Genomic DNA, 16736 nt, shown 5'->3' with positions numbered 1-16736 from the left:
CGTTTTGAACCCCGCCTTTAAACATTGTATTATATTTTTTATTTGTCCGTATCTGACCTACTTTTCCCCCTCTGTATACGTTACAGCCTACATTGTGATTCAGTCCAACGTTCTCGAGGCTTCGGTGTTGATGAGTTTAGTGTCATTGTACATAGGGTACACATTCTGGAAATATGTATTGGTGTCGTAAACATGGTTACGATCAAACCATCCAGAATTTTCTTTTACGGTTGTCTATAAATATGAGCGATGGAGTTGTGAAGCTCGCAGTCATTTATCGAAGTCCACTTGTGGACAGTCATTCATTCAGACCCACATGTGAGCAATTACCTACTCTAGTCCATTTGAGAGTAGTCATATTTATTGTCATTCACTATAAAGGATTTTGATGGGTTTGCAGATATCGGCTCTCCATTTTCTGTACAAAGCACTTTGTGAGCTTGTGTTTCGTCACTTGCTATTTTTGGGGACGTTATTTTGGAGCTTGTATCGCTCATTGTCTTTTTGTGCCATTGGGTACATTCAATCCCGGTTAACCCTGAAAGTGACTTTCTGTATATTTCCGAGGAAACACACATCGACAGCGCTACTGTCAACACGTCCGCCCTGAGAAGTTACACATTCACAGGCAGCTGGGCAATAAACCACTTATCGGACTTTCATCTGTAGATTGAAGAATTCGTCTTAACCGTGGATTCTATATCTACATGAACTGACTCACCTTTGGAAGCCGGGATATGCTGTTCATTTTTTGGGTGAGGGGGTAGGGTAATACTGCAAGCAATTGCTATGTCGTATTACCACACGTTCTCTAACGAGAGTTTATAAATTTGTTACTGCTTGTATAAACAGGTTTGCAATCATTTCCTGTCTAGAAATTCAGATATATTTGTTTGACCTTTTATCTATACTATAAATATCTTTTGGTGATTATTATTGGAGTAAATCACATGGAGGTCAGCATATTAATCAATACCTTGATTATTTCGTAAATATGTTAAACTTGGCGTTTATTTGAATTTGTCCTTACTTACAACCAAATTGGTAGGGCCCACCGAAAACTGCCCTTGACTTTTGGTAATATGTTAGCCGCGCAGGCGGAAGAATTGAACCAAATTATGTTTCAAAAGAGAAGGAGCCTGTGGATGGTCGTGGGTTACCCCACGGGCTCTGTCCGGTTTCCAGCAATGACAATAATCGTAAAATATTCTTGAGCACAGGATAACCCACAGATCAAATAAAAAAATAAAAGGGAAGTCGCATTAATTGGACTCGCAATTTTCGCAAAGCTTGCCTAGAGGGCGGAGGTTCCCTACTCTTCATTCCGCAGACCCCCACTAGGCGTATCATTTTGGACGCCCACCTGTATGTTTCCATCGTTCAGCGCAAACCAAACGAACCAAACGGCACCACATTTTAGCTTTTGGACTCGTTGTGTTTGTTTTGACACCGTTGAAATCTGGCCATTATGGACCTGATCATGTTGCAAAGCAACGTCTGTGGCACAGACCAGCTGTCGTGACTATCTTACACAGTTCGTCTGACCCAACAATTCCTTCAGATACCTTCTAGAACGAATCGCCCCTTTGGCGTGAAACAAATGGTGTGTTCATAGAACTGCATGCGGTGCTTGGCATGTAGTAAGTACTTTTGAGCAGTCAACACCAGTTGGAATCGAAGTTGTCAGATCTCAGTTATTTTCTTATTCATGAACTTACGCAATGACCGGAGAGCCGCTGACCAATGCAATTTTTGTGAGTTTAAATTCAGTTGATGCTGGCTTCCTTTGTGGTTGTAGGTAAGAAGGTCTTCCAGCAACCTGCGTATGATCATGGGTTCTACCTTCCTAGGGCTCTGTCCTTCCACTTTCATGCTGGTTATCGTCGTATAATTGAAATATTATTGAGCACGGCGTAAAACTCCAATCAAATAAATAAATAAATAAATAAACAAATGCACGCACTTATGCATTCTATGGTACAAAGTCTCTTGAAACTAGCATTCAGGCTGAATATATATGAAATATTGTAACACACTTACGGCATAGTATTTATTTATTATTATTTCTTTGATTGGTGTTTTACGCCGTACTCAAGAATATTTCACTTATACGACGGCGGCCAGCATTATGGTGGGAGGAAACCGGGCAGAGCCCTACTTACGGCATAGAACCAGAGCATCGCCGACAGTGTGATAGCTGGCAAATGGTCACATGTCAGCTTTGAAATACGGTCTCTTGTCAGTTTACCTCAGTTTTGGTTTTTTTTCTAACTGTGCATGCAAATTCACAGATAGTAGCAAATGACACGTCCGCCATGTCTTAAGCAGAATTAGATTTTAAAAAATGCAGTGATGTTAGTGGCAATTTATTAAACGTCACCGGTCTAGATTTACCCTAAAACTATGTGTTACCATCGTAGTTAACCTGTAATACCATTACAGGAGAGAGATTCCTGTAGACCAATTTCAAATTATCTCCCCACAGTATGCACCATGTTGAGCTAAAATTTGAAGCGAACATATGTTAGAATATTTAGCTCGCAGTACTTACAAATGTTTAAAATGTGAGATATTTATCGATAAAAGTTAATGCGTTTTTCATTTATGCAATTAACAAGTAACCCGTATTGGGCCTGTACGGAGGCGAAACCACATACTGCATATCTGTACTGTTCACTTTCAATGCCGCTATACCTTTTCACGGTCTGAAACATGTGTAAACAAAAAGTGTCAGACTATACCCATGCAACACGTTTTTTACCAAAAGATCTCCAAGCGTAATCAGCATAAAGCAGATTTCATCTGGACCCATAACTGTCAAAAAGGAAAAAAGGTCGCGAATAAAAGTAGAAACGGGTTAATGAACGGTATATTGGTATACCAGATCTACCTTTATCTTTTACGTCATTAGGCATTCGTGGTAAATAAAAAAACATACGAAGATGAATTGCATTTATCTAAACCGCGGAAGCTGGATTCTGATAAAGATATTATACCGCATGTGGTTTTTAGCGATGATCTGTGGTGCCAACATTTCATTATAGATACAGCGCTCGGCGAGTGTGTGTAATTCGAAGTAATAAGAAAGTAAGTGCGTTTTTAATTCATATTAATAGCAGTTGGAGGTGAATGTTACCTGCGTGACATTAGCCTTACGTTACCCAGCAGGAAGGTCTATATGCTTTCTTGCATGGCAGAATATTATTTTCTCGTAGTATATTTGCTGACAGTTTTTGTACTCATTGCAACTGCTGTGAACATGGAATGTTATGTGTTTGATCATATGATGTTAAATGAAATAAAATGTTACGCAATTTATTTACCTATTCTTGGAAAATAGCGTGTGTTTTTTTTTTTTTTTGGAAACGGATACTTGATACGTTCAGCAATAGAGCTAGAGCCTTTTCTGGCTTCATGCCTAGGTGAAATTTGAATTGAAAGTCACATCTCAATGAATACCTTAATAAAAAGACGTCCTCGGATTTAAACATTATGTGCGATATTTCTTGTAGGCTGTTATAGGTTTTCCTATAATAGCCTACATAAAAAGACCATGAGCGATACCAGCTCCAAAATAACGTCCCCAAAAATAGCAAGTGGCGAAACACAAGCTCACAAAGTGCTCTGTATAGAAAATGGAGAGCCGATATCTGCAAACCCATCAAAATCCTTTATAGCGAATGACAATAAATATGACTACTCTCAAATGGACTAAAGTAGGTAATTGCTCACATGTGGATTTGAATGAATGACTGTCCACATGTGGACTTCAATGAATGACTCCGAGCTTCACAACTCGTGTGATCCGAGCCTATAGAATTTACCCCCAGTATTAAAAACTTCCAACCTATCGGCCATAGCTTGTGGGCCCGTGGCTGACTTGATTTGGGCGCTAGCGCATCGAAATGATCCAGGAGCCTTTCATCAATACGGTCGCTGTGAGTTTAAGTCCAGCTCATGCTGGCTTCCTCTCCGGTCGTACGTGGGAAAGCCTGTCAGCAACCTGCGGATGGTCATGGGGTTTCCCCCGGGCTCTGCCCGGTTTCCGCCCCCCATAATGCTGACTGACGTCGTATAAGTGAAATATTCTTGAGGACGGCGTAAAACACCAGTCAAATAAATAAATAATATAGGATCTATTTAAATGGATAAGTTGTCTTCCATCCAGGCATGAACTTTCGGTGCCATAACATTTAAAAGGTAACTGGCTATGTGCGAGCTAATACGACTTATCATACATTGTTTATTTAAGGGTGGTTCAAATAAATAAATAAATAAATCAGCCATTGCCCACGCATTGCAAGGTTGTTAGCATTACTGTACAGAAAACCATGAATTTCGTCGCGTTTATATCTCAAACTTGGACTTGTGAACGTCATCTTTATGTTTACAAATGAAAATAGCCATAGTTGTAATTTTTGTTTTCTGTCTTCATAAATGGAGACTGATGTTGAATAAGAAACGAAAATCTATTGGCCATTTCGTTAGGTTAATACGGTCAATGTTGTTATGTCATAAATGGATAGTTATTTCTTCTGATTCCTTTATATATTTTAAGAGGTATCATTAAAATGAAGAATCAGCAGTTCTTACATGTTATCAACCGAGTGTTTTTATATGACTTCTGTACTGGCCAGAAGGTCACCCTGCAATGCTGGTTGAAGGTTGAGAATAAACACGGCGCCCAAAATACCAATATCGACCAATATATTGCGAAAATGGAATAATAATAAATAAAATTGATTATGTACGTTGTGATCCGCGTATTAGCTTCAGATATTTACATTTCCGCTGGTCAAAGTTATTGTCCGTTGCTTTCACCCGCGACATATCAGAGTGGCTGTACTCCGTGATCTCCACACATACGACATATAGCTGGACCAACAAGACACTCACTCTACTTTCAAATCGGCCAATCCCACGTTCTAATCGCCGTGCATAGGAGTTAGTCACGCCAAAACAATCGTAGTCTGCATGTCTGTTAATTACTAATTAACATACAGTTAATTAGTAATTGTATCTTCTGCGCACTACAGCTCAATATTTACAAATCTGTAAATGTAAGCAAGCTAAAACAATGAGTATATTTTCTTTTCAGTATCTAAGCTTATTTGATTTATTTATTTGATTGGTGTTTTACGCCGTACTCAAGAATATTTCACTTATACGACGGCGGCCAGCATTATGGTGAGTGGAAACCGGCATAGCCCGGGGGAAACCCACGACCATCCACAGGTTGCTGACAGGCTTTCCTACGTACGACAGGAGAGGAAGCCAGCATGAGCTGGACTTAAACTCACAGCGATCGCATTGATGAAAGGCTCCTGGATCATTTCGATGTGCTAGCGCGCAAATCAAGTCAGCCACGGGCCCACCGGCTAAGCTTCCCACGTACTCTAAGCTTATCTAACGACTTTACACAATGATGTGACCTTGTACACTGATAGTATTGCATGGCTTGATTGCAAGTGGTGAGCCGTTGACATAGTTCCCTAGCGGCGGAGACTATGTTTGGAGTCACTGACATCTGTACGAAGTCTGGACTTGTAACCAGGTTGATATACACACACTGAGATGCTATCATATTTTTATCCCAAGTGGCCTGTCTAGTAAAAATCTCGTATCTTGCCTGTAGACGTCAGACAGTGACAGGTGGAAATTTACAGCCGCAGCATAGTATCATGCAATTAGTTAACGTATTGCACAAGGGCGTTACGTATAAAAACGGGGCTCTTGAGAATATGACGTCTGCCGTATGTACTCTATGAGTTTTTAGAAAGTGTAAAAAATGCTATTATTCTGTCATAAGGAATATAAATATATCTCAAACTAGAGCTTCATGGGAAACTGAGATTTCAACCAAACGATTCAGTGCGATGCGTGGATTCTTTCAATAACGGGTCAAAGTCAACATTCAACAAAACCAGCTGATTCAGTTGAAGAACAAATCACTCAAGTACAGTTACTATAATCTGTGGTACCTGCAAATATAATACAGGCAAACATGTAGGACTAAAACAAAAGGCTTAAGAATTTTTAAAGAAGCAATATCTGTACGTATGCGCTTTGATTTCCTGGCAATATAAAAACTGCATCGAGAATTTCTCTACAGTTATACATCCGATCGACTTCACGTTAGGTGAATTGGCGAGACCAAAGGTATTCAGAACTGTTTATTGCTTTTCTTTGTATGATTCCGTCCTAATTTCTTACTTTGTATATAGGCCTACTATCTTAGTTCCTCATTGGTTTGTGTTTATTCGTCGTTTCGGGAATTGGCTTTGCCATTATTGACCTGGAAAGTCCATGTTGTTTGAGGGCTGGTATATGTGTTTGGACAAATACATTACATATGCAAACTCTGCAGTAATAAAGTTACATACACGCTTCTTTAGCTGTTTAATAAACACTACGAAATAGGGGCGTGCGATTCGTACATATGAATTAACTTACACTCATATGATAAAATAGCTGACGAAGTCTTTTAATTTCTCGCTAAACTACGCGTCCTTCCATAATAATGCTTCTACATACACCTCAACTTTTTCATTTGGCATTTGAAATAAACCTTCATGAGCCCTCCATGATGACTCAGCTTAATCGTTATTTGGCTGCATACATGTGTTAAAAACCTCACGTGCTTGTACAAATGTTCACATCGTAGTGACTGTGTTATCAGCTGAGTGCATGTGTGCCGGGCACTTACAGCTGTGTAATGACTCCATGTGTCATTCATCAGCATCTACATGTAAATGTATGTTTGGCTGTGGTAATAGACTTGGTTGTTTTCATTTTTTTTAAATTTTATTCGAAATAAGTTTGAAACGGAAACTGTATTCAATAAACATGCATTGGAATAATTATTATCGGCATTTAGCAGTGTAAACGTTCAAAAAGCAACTAATGGTTTCTAAGGAAGAAATTAATATGGATTGGTGTTATCTACCTTCCATTACTCACAAACCAATATATCTGTAGGCCTCCGCCTTCATATTTTTTTTGTTAGTACTCTAAGCCATTTTCATGAAACAATGAGTTCAAATCATGGATGAGGGTTTGAGCTCAACAGATAAATAACTTCCCTGTTTATCATTAACTATGTTTAGGTATGGACCCTAACGCCGACTTGACTATATATGTCAGATTTCATATATGATTATCATTTGTTTATTTATTCATTGTTTCGTATGACTTATGTTATTCATCAGCAGTTTGTTATGGATTTTGAAAGGCATTTTCTACATCTCAATGGTACTTCATGAAAGTTTGATGCTGTCTAGGCCTCATTATATCACATTTTTTTCATTTCAAACCAAAATTGTTGGCTCAGACGAGACGCGCTAAACCATCTGCGCCTGGTGACACGTTGATAAGGATTTGCTGTTTCTAGAAAGGCAAGAAGGAGAAACACCCATGTTTCTGTCTATCTGTGTTCCTGTTTTCACTACATGTTCTTGGAGGGAGGTGACCATCAAACAAAGCTTTCAACAATGCTAACAAATCTGAACTGCTGACTTCTACATCTGTTTGAGACGGTACAATATCCTTCAGCGCATAAAACGGACGTTAAGAAAACACGTTACCCGGGATAAAAGACAGCAAAGTGACACTGGAGAACAACTAGGCAGACTCATTGTAGGTTTTAAAATGTGACGATGGTACATATTTCAAATGACAGGAAGGAAGGAAGGGAGTTGACAGAATTCGTCCTGCGGGTTGTTTTGTCCGAAGCCATCCGAGAACAAGCGGTGCATTCAACTGTGTCACGATGACACATTTAACTATGTCTCGACGACATTGTGTAGGTGTTAGTTTTTTAAGCTAATACATCCGGATTGTTTTTTTTTTGCTTTTTTTTTTTTGAGAAAGTCCTTGACAGCCGAATGTGATTAACCCGATAAGCCAAAAGTGCCTAGTTATTTCCAATTTACACTTTATTAAGACAGTTCTGTTTGTTTTTTTAGTTTTGGGTTTGTTTGTTTTTTGGGCTTTTTTTTATTATTTAACACCAAACTCAATATAGCTCACTTATACTATGGCGGCCCCGGAATACCTGGCATGAACCCCCGACCAGCGGCATGTTATTGATGAACGTTCCCAAATGTAAGGTACACATATGCCCACCATATCTGTGGAAGACAAATCGTCAAATGGGCGTTGTTCCAGGAACAGTGATGAGAACGAAACTGTGTATTTTAGACAACATTTTAAATACTGATTTCACTCAATTTATTTATTTATTTGATCGGTGTTTTACGCCGTACTCAAGAATATTTTACTTATACGACGGCGGCCAGCATTATGGTGGGCGGAAACCGGGCAGAGCCCGGGGGAAACCCACGACCATCCGCAGCTTGCTTCCCACTTACGGCCGGAGAGAAAGCCAGCATGAGCTGGACTTGAACTCACAGCGACCGCATTGGTGAGAGACTCTTGGGTCATTACGCTGTGTTAGCGCGCTAACCAACTGAGCAACGGAGGCCCCTTATTTCACTTAATAGGCCTAGAACATAAATTGCATCTTTTCAACATCATTGAAAACTGTTGATTGCTTCTCTTTGCACGATTCCGTTATATTTTCGTACTTTATTTACTTCCTTAATTCTTTGGTGGTTTGTCTTATACATCGTTTTGGGAACTGACCTTGCGATTATTGACTTGGAACGACCTTGATGATTGATATACGAATGGCAGTTTCGACGTACTGAATGGTATCCGAGCTGAATCAGTGAAAAGTGGGAACCAGTCCAAGGAATCCATAGGCTTACTACACAGAAGGAGCGATGACAGTGTGATATTTGGTAAATGGTCACACTTAACCTGAGAAATACGGCCTTTTGTTTTTCCTCATTTTTTTTCTTAGTTAGGGTTTTATTCTACCTGTGCATGAAAATGCATATATAGTAGCAAATTACACAACCCACAGCACCGTCTCCTAAGCAGAATTAGGTACGAAAATAAACACAGTGATGATCATTGCAATTTATTACATGTACACCGTTGATTTTGCTTTCCTCTTAAAATCCAAAATCATGCAGCTATTTAGATACCTGTTGATTCTTGTGATCATTTGTGAATTTTATTTGGACAGAATACTCTGTCTTTTCTTGATGCTTTATTGGCAAGTACTTTACTTGTGTTTATCCTTATTCTTCATGCAGGCCCACTGCTTACGTCAACAGGTACCACGATGCCAGACAACTACGTAGTTTAAATATTCTTTCTTGAAATTTCAATAAATCTCCACATCTCGCCTTGTCTTCACAATCGCATAAAGGGTCGATGAACCCATTATTTGTTGTGTAAAGATAACACGGGTTAGATAGAACATATTCACCTTACAGGCAACATTTCTCTGGTTTAGTACTTGACTGATAATCAGTGTGGAGCGTATATTACCGACCCAATGTTTGTCGGGCTATAAAGAAAATACATGCAGTCGGTTTGGGGCAACCACTGAGGAACCACCCTTAAATAAACAACGTATGATAAGTCGTTTTAGCTCTCACATAGCCAGTTCCCTTTCAATGTTATGTCAAGTTCATTTCCGGACCGAAGACAACTTATCCATTTAAATACATCCTATATTAGTTATTTGTTTGACTGGTGTTCTAAGCTGTACTCGAGAATGTTTCACTTATACGACGTCAGCCTACGTTATGGTGGCAGGAAACCTGGGAGAGCCCAGGGAAGCTTTCAACCATCCGCAGATTGCTGGTAGGCCTTCCCACGTACAACCGGTGAGGAAGCCAAAATGAGCTGATCTTGAACTCACGGTGATCTCATTGGTAAAAAGCTCCTGACTCATTGTCCTGCCTCAGCGCGCTGACCAGCATGCCACGGAGACCCCATTCTCTATTACCGTGGGTTTCTTGTGATAATTGGCAAATGGTCACACGTAACCGGTGAAATACGCCCTCTTATCAATTTACCTCGTTTAGGATTTTATTTTAACTGTTCACGTAACTCCGTCGATAGCAGCAAACTACGCGCCCCCATAGCATCATGGTGCAAGCAAGATTGGGTCGAGAAATGTGCAGCCAAGTCAAACCATCAGCCTACTGTATGTCGTTAAATGCATAGGATAATACCCTTTTACGTTTAATGTTGTCGTTGGAAACAAGTATTGTTTTACGAATTATGCATATATGACAGACTCTTTAAAAGACATTTATTATGAAGCTGAACTGATTACCATAAATTCCATTACCTGACTTCGTTAAGCACTAAAAAAGTAAGCAGACATAGGAATCAAGCTCCTATTCGATACAAGGTTTTTCGCAGATTTTACAAGAGGGATAGTTTCAATTTTGACATTGTAAATTATCCTTACTTGGACAGCAGTGTACCGAAGGGACCCCTGTATGACGTGTGCATGTTGCGCGTTGTAGCATTTGTTAGTTTCTGCGTGTTGTGTGACAATTTCAATCAACGTCACAAGTTATTACTGCAAAAAGTAGTATGCCTAGGTTATTCTATGAAACGCTTTCACACCAATTTCGTAAAGTTTTACAGTGAGTACAGTACTCTTGTAAGTAAATATGGACAGAGCGTTCAGAACGTCTGGTGCACTGCTTCATGATTGTGTCTAATTCCGATTAACCCGCCATTAGAGGCGATATATTCGTCGTGTTCAGTTAGATCGCCACGTTGGATATATGAACAGTTGCAATCAAAACGCAACTGATATACATATCTTGTTACCCACAACTGATATTCTATCATCGTATATGATTTGAATACTGATTTCACTCAGCCTAGAACATACCTTGCATCTTTCCAACATCATTAAAAACTGCCGACCGCTTCTCTTTGCATGATTCCGTCCTATTTTCGTACTTTATATACTTTCTTATTTCTTTGGTTATTTGTGTTAAACGTCGTTTTGGGTACTGGTCTTGCGATTATTCACCCGGAACGTCCTTATTGGTTGACGGCTGGTATATGAATGTCTGTTTAGACGCACAGATTCCAGGCAAACATGTTACCACTGGACCAATGAGGACAACGGGTTAAAAGCCATGCAATATTATGGTAAACGTGGAGTTCTTCTGAACTTTCAAATTATTTCCTTTTTCTTTTTTTCGAATTATGAAAATATGATTGCGTGAACGAACACCATGCTTAGTCATACATGTAGCTAACAACTCCTTAACTAGACATTAAATATGTGGAAATTATTTTGGTTCACGTATTCCTATTCTTATTATGAAGCGAATTCCTACAGGAAAACACCTTAATATAGCAAAATCGGCTATTGACCCTACTTTTGTCGTTTATAAAACAAAAAAGTACAAATCGCATCACTCCAACTTTTGACACTCATGTTCTGCTTTAACTGTCCTTCATATTCAAGTAAGTTTTACTTGTTTTTCTTCATGAAAAAATTACATCTCACTACTGCACCGAAGTGGGACAATTTCCTATCAACTTGCAAGGGGGTATATTCACTGGCCTACCAAATAAACAAAATCCTACAGATACGGATGTTTTCGCTCGTCAAGGCTTCTGCTGCCAAAACTGTGGAAATTTCAACAAGTTTCTTCTAAGAATAACACAAGCCTTGGGATACCTCAATCGAACACGGAAGTTACACACAAGCAGTAATTACAAATTATGAACTGCGCTGTTTTGTAAGGCTGATGGCTTTAAAGTGCTTGACTTCAGTCACTATTGCCCGTGTTCAGTCGTTACGGTCCAGGTGGATCAGTACCATTTTCTCAGATTCTTGAAGAATACGAGAAATACTGCCTAAACCAGCTGACCGAAACAGTCTTGATATTTAAGCCGTTTTTTTAAATTAGTAATATACCTAGTGTAAAAACTGACTGATTCCTTTACTTGACTTAGTGAGCTTTTCAGTCAGGTTTATACGAGAAAGAGAATACACAGTGCAAGAGGGAAACCAACGCCTCTGATATGGAACCTGAAACAGTTCATATATTAAAGCAATGGAATATTACAACAGTTCTTTCCGTGTGTTATCGCGCATTTATTTGATTTAACACGACATGTATGTTTGAAAAGATTTTTCTTGCGGTCAACACGAAATTGTGTTAAAGTTTGTTTTCCAAACATTCACAGGGTTGTTAACAAACTTAACACAATTTCGTGTTGACCGCCCGAAAAATCTTTCAAACGCACATATTGTGTTAAATCAAATAAATCAAAGCGTTAGATTACTGCGAATCTCAACAGACGTAATTCGAGCATGAAAATTATATGGAATCACAATACACCATTCCAGCGATGTCTCATCGTCATTTCATGTCATTTCAACAAATCGGCCGATCCGTGAGACTGGGGGCTTTACCTTTGACACTGTTAGGCAGCTTGGAGCAAGGTTTGTATGTGCAAAAATAGGAATACTGTGCGATGACTGTTCTCAAGCTTAATGACGATGCAATGTCTTACGTCAGAAATCATTATATGAAATTGCCCAAGTCATATAGTAATTCTCAGTTGCTCATGAGATGAATGCAGAAGTGAGTAATCTGGATTAATGAGTACATTAAACGAAATCAAAATATGTCATCGCTTAATATTAACCTACGTTATCCTTCTAATTTCCCTGAATGTGGGAAAAGCATTTGGGGTTCGTTTTGGAATCCTTCGACATACGGAATATTCATAAAATTTGCGAACTCACGTTGCTCAGTATGCGTGCCACGTGTTGAACCCAATTAGCACGTCGTGTCTGTTAAAGTCAGATTTGTAAATTGTCCTTGTTTTTTTAAGTATTTCCCACCGAGGATGCCAAGGCAGCTTTGAAGTCTCATGCGCCTTGGCAATATTCAGCTGAGCCTATCACTAGTTGAGTCATGCCACCAATTAAACACGTTTCACCATAGCTTTTTAACAGACGTTAACAGTCTCTAGGAATTCTGAACTCAAGGGGAAATATTTCTTGGTTTCTGCACTTTTCACTAACTCCAAGAAGTTTCATCTTTAGGCAGGGCTGTTTCACCTGGCTTTGCAATGTTATGTCCACGACGTTGCCGTAGCGATACACTATGTTTTTTGTCTTTGGATGTGGCATTAAAAGTTGAACTTGGTATTGAAGGAACTTAACGTTAGATCCATTTGCAAATTGGTATAGCTATTGATTTCTGTAGGAGTCAAATTATATCTAGTCAGACACAGAAGTCTTCCTATACGGCTTAGTACATACGCCGACATTCCGAAACAAACCTCCCACCGCGAAAATTTTACTATCTTACCAATGCTCTCTGGCAATAACTATTTCTGTCCGCTTGTTTTGCATCAATTAGATAAAACCTTATCTTAACATTCTCCAAACTTCCGCACAGTTGCGGTTTCTTGTTGTCTGTTGTTGTCTAGTGTAAAGGGAGATTAGCCAAGTCTAAGATTGTTTAGTGCATTATTATTGTCTAAAATGTTTCCTTGGTTTAAATACATGGTCATGGCTTAACTGCGTAAAAGTGTTTATGGACTACGGGTGGGAATTCGATAATCGTGGAGGTCTAGAATATTACTTTTTAAAAAACGTGCAGCAGAGGTACTTTTATGGGTCAACACACAAAATAAGAAGTACTTCAGGAATGAGAGTGCAAATAGCATTAGGGTGAGGGGCTCGGGCGGGGATTAACCCGAATCCATGACAGGTATAAGCCACAACAGTGAAGTCAAACAAATCACAAGATGACCAGACGGGACTTAGTCGTAAGACATTCAACTGCTAGAGAATATATCCACAGGGTTACATCTACTGGAACATGTTCTCAGATTGCTATTCATCATGTATTACCCTAGTATCTTTCCATAGTTTTTTTTCAACGATAGACATCAGTAATTATTTTACAAAACAGGCAAAACAGAAATAATAATGTTGTCCAATTTCCCCTATGCCTATGGGAAGAGAAAATGGGTTTTCAAATTTCATCGCCAAAGTAGGTTAAGAGGTCGTTGTATTCCGTTTTGGCCAGTGTGGACGGCAAATATGCAATATCAGTTCTGATTAAGGTTTTTAGTACTGTCTACTGGTTCAAATAAGAATTTCAGCCGAATGTTAATAGCTCGCTAGTGGCGTACGTTTCATTGAGTAATGCGTTATCAAATCACAAGTCATAATCTGCTGAGTGTGTAGGATGCCGGCAATGGTTTGTGGTGCGTAGCCAACTGCAACTATATATGTCCCTATCCACAGCCATTCCAGTGACCAATCATGTACAAAATACTCACACACTGTTTGAATCTTCCATTGTTGAAAACGTTCTTAGTAGCTGAAACGATATGGGTCAAAGAAATAACATTTTAATTAAGGTTTCAGTTCATTATATTGTGTCTCTTATCTATCTTTGCCGACTGTTTCTCTTCACACGAATGCATCCTAATGTCTGATTGTATATCCTTTTGTAGTTTGTTGTTGGCTTGTTTTGTTCGTTCTTTCATAAATTATTCTTGCGATCGTTTGCCCGGAACATCCATTATGGTTGACGGCTGGTATACGAATATAGACTTTTCGACTCTTAGCTTCAATGGAAATGCAGATCTGCTCTTTCTGTCCCTACATTTAAAATGTCACGACTAAATCTACGCGTTTGATCAAATAGATTATTTGTCGGATTATTGAGCCTTTGCTGTGGAAAGTCTCACAAGAGGAAACGAGTTAGAACATTGATGACTTTATATTGAAGCGCATTTAATGCTACATCAACGCGTTGGGTGTTTATTATTCCACTCTCTACATGCAATCAGTTGAAAGCTACTTGAAGCCTTTTTCAAACTGATCTTATCTTATCTCTATAAGCAAAGTTAGACGGAGACAGATAGACGCTAGAGAGCGGAAGGGATCACGTTGAGTCTTATCAGGAACATTCCGCAAAAATAGAACAAGACGTCATAATTTGTTGTTTTGGGGGCATTCCATTGGGCTCTCACCAAGTGGACTGTTTACTCAGGTGCGATACCTGGTTAACATGATTTAGAAAAGTGAATTTGTTTTAAAATCTGTCTTCACAACAGATGAATGACGTAACTGAAGGCGAACTGGAAAGATTTCTTTTGGTATATTACAACGCTAATTTTGAGACTGACAGATTAGTATACAGCTTTATTAGAATAATGGGGTTACCGTTCAATTCTTACGCTTGCCAGACAACCTGATTTCAGAAAATCGTCTACTTCCCTATTTCGATCTCAGGGATTGTGTATTGACATCAACATTCTTTAATCGCTGTTACGCAAGGACTTACTTGACAATGATCTTAGAGTGTACACCGAAACGTTTCATACGAACAAAATAACTCTTCTCTATTTACAAGCCATACGATGTTACTCTGCTAAATTCTGAAAACCTTTTAAGAATGACTTTCCTGTTTTGGTTTCGCCGTAAATTGCCACATTGTCCCGTTATGCTGGCATGAGTGTGATCTACTTTGGCACTTCTCTTTGTGGATTTAGCACACTAGAGAGTAGTCAGACGGGAGAATCGAGTGTAAATTGGCTCCATGATACACTAATAAATTCACCCAGCTCAATCAACATTTCGAAAGTTATCGTCATCAAAGCTGATGTGAAATTAAAGAACAAAACAAAATGTGACCATTCTGACACTGTTCACACCTGATGATGTCTCACTTATAAGCATGTCTTTTACTGTAAAAAAGATTTTGAGTATAAAGTAAGAGGTCATTCATGAACACTCAGGCTTTGGAACACTTTACAGCGCGCCACAACGAATTTTCATAATTTTCATATTTTTGCATAAAGTTTGTTGATCAATTATCTTCAATCAGTACAACCATGCAATTTCTCTCGCGCTGCGGGTAGAACAGGATATTAATTGGATTTGAAAAAAGTCACTTTGTTCCAGGCATTCCTTTATCCTTCAGTCATGAAACCGACTTCAGTGGCATAAGTGAAATATTTTTTCAGATTATGGTGTTACAAGTTAAGATGACCAGAGGGGACATGATTGTAAGTCATTCATAATTGAAACAATCTCCCTTTGGAGTAACCAGGGGTATTTTGCTGCAGGGTTTCGTTTCTTCTGGGCAAATTGATGTTATTTCTTCCATGGACAAGACGTTTTAATTTTAGTTTTTCCTCTACTTCTTTGACGTACAAACCTTCCAATACAGTATTTCATAAGAGGAATAAGAATGTTGTAATTGTTGCAGGTCAAGAATCGGCTGCAGCCTCGACAGCAGGTAAGGGGTTAAAACCGTCGTGTTTTCATTAGTTGTCTACGATATACAGAATGTACGGTTGTATTGTAGCACATAAAATAAGAAATCGGACAGAAAATGGAGTTACGCATAACATAATAAACATGTAGTAAACAGCATTTTTCTCGAGATTCACACTTTTTGTCTTTCTTCACATCAGTAGTTTTGCAATTTGCAAATGATAAATTATCTATCCTGGTCTCAAGCATTTTCATGATAAGGGCTTCAAACAAGCTCACACTGACTCCCTTAATTTGGCTTCAAAATATATTTGGTAATGAATAGCAAACATGTTTTTCTAAAACTTCTACGATATGGGTATTTTTTCAGAATGCTCCGACCGAATGGACATCATAATCATGATTGGGTCATCGAACAATGTGACAGAAGAAAATTTTGGGAATTTGAAAAAATTTATTCAGAATTTATTAAGGACAGCAGACATTGACAACGGCAATGTACGAGTGGGGTTAATGAAGTTCAGTGACACTGTCAATATTGATTTCAATCTCGGTCGCTTTACGACCAAGAATGAGATCATTGGTG

General features: G+C 38.9%; 1 long non-coding RNA gene across 1 annotated transcript in view; it reads left to right on the top strand.

Moving 5' to 3' along the window:
* LOC135464959 (uncharacterized) overlaps positions 1-16628 on the top strand; it is a 46948-nt gene extending 30320 nt beyond the window's left edge. Inside the window, exons 3-4 of the long non-coding RNA XR_010443694.1 lie at positions 16143-16172; positions 16521-16628. This is a non-coding gene — a long non-coding RNA (uncharacterized LOC135464959). The remainder of the gene's footprint in view (positions 1-16142; positions 16173-16520) is intronic.
* The last annotated feature ends 108 nt before the right edge of the window (positions 16629-16736 follow it).

The sequence above is a fragment of the Liolophura sinensis genome, chromosome 4 (genome assembly GCF_032854445.1).
Source record: "Liolophura sinensis isolate JHLJ2023 chromosome 4, CUHK_Ljap_v2, whole genome shotgun sequence".
NCBI classification, from domain to species: Eukaryota; Metazoa; Mollusca; class Polyplacophora; order Chitonida; family Chitonidae; genus Liolophura; species Liolophura sinensis.
The sequence above is the reverse complement of the archived record's forward strand: the minus strand, read 5'-3'. Positions and strand labels throughout refer to the sequence as shown.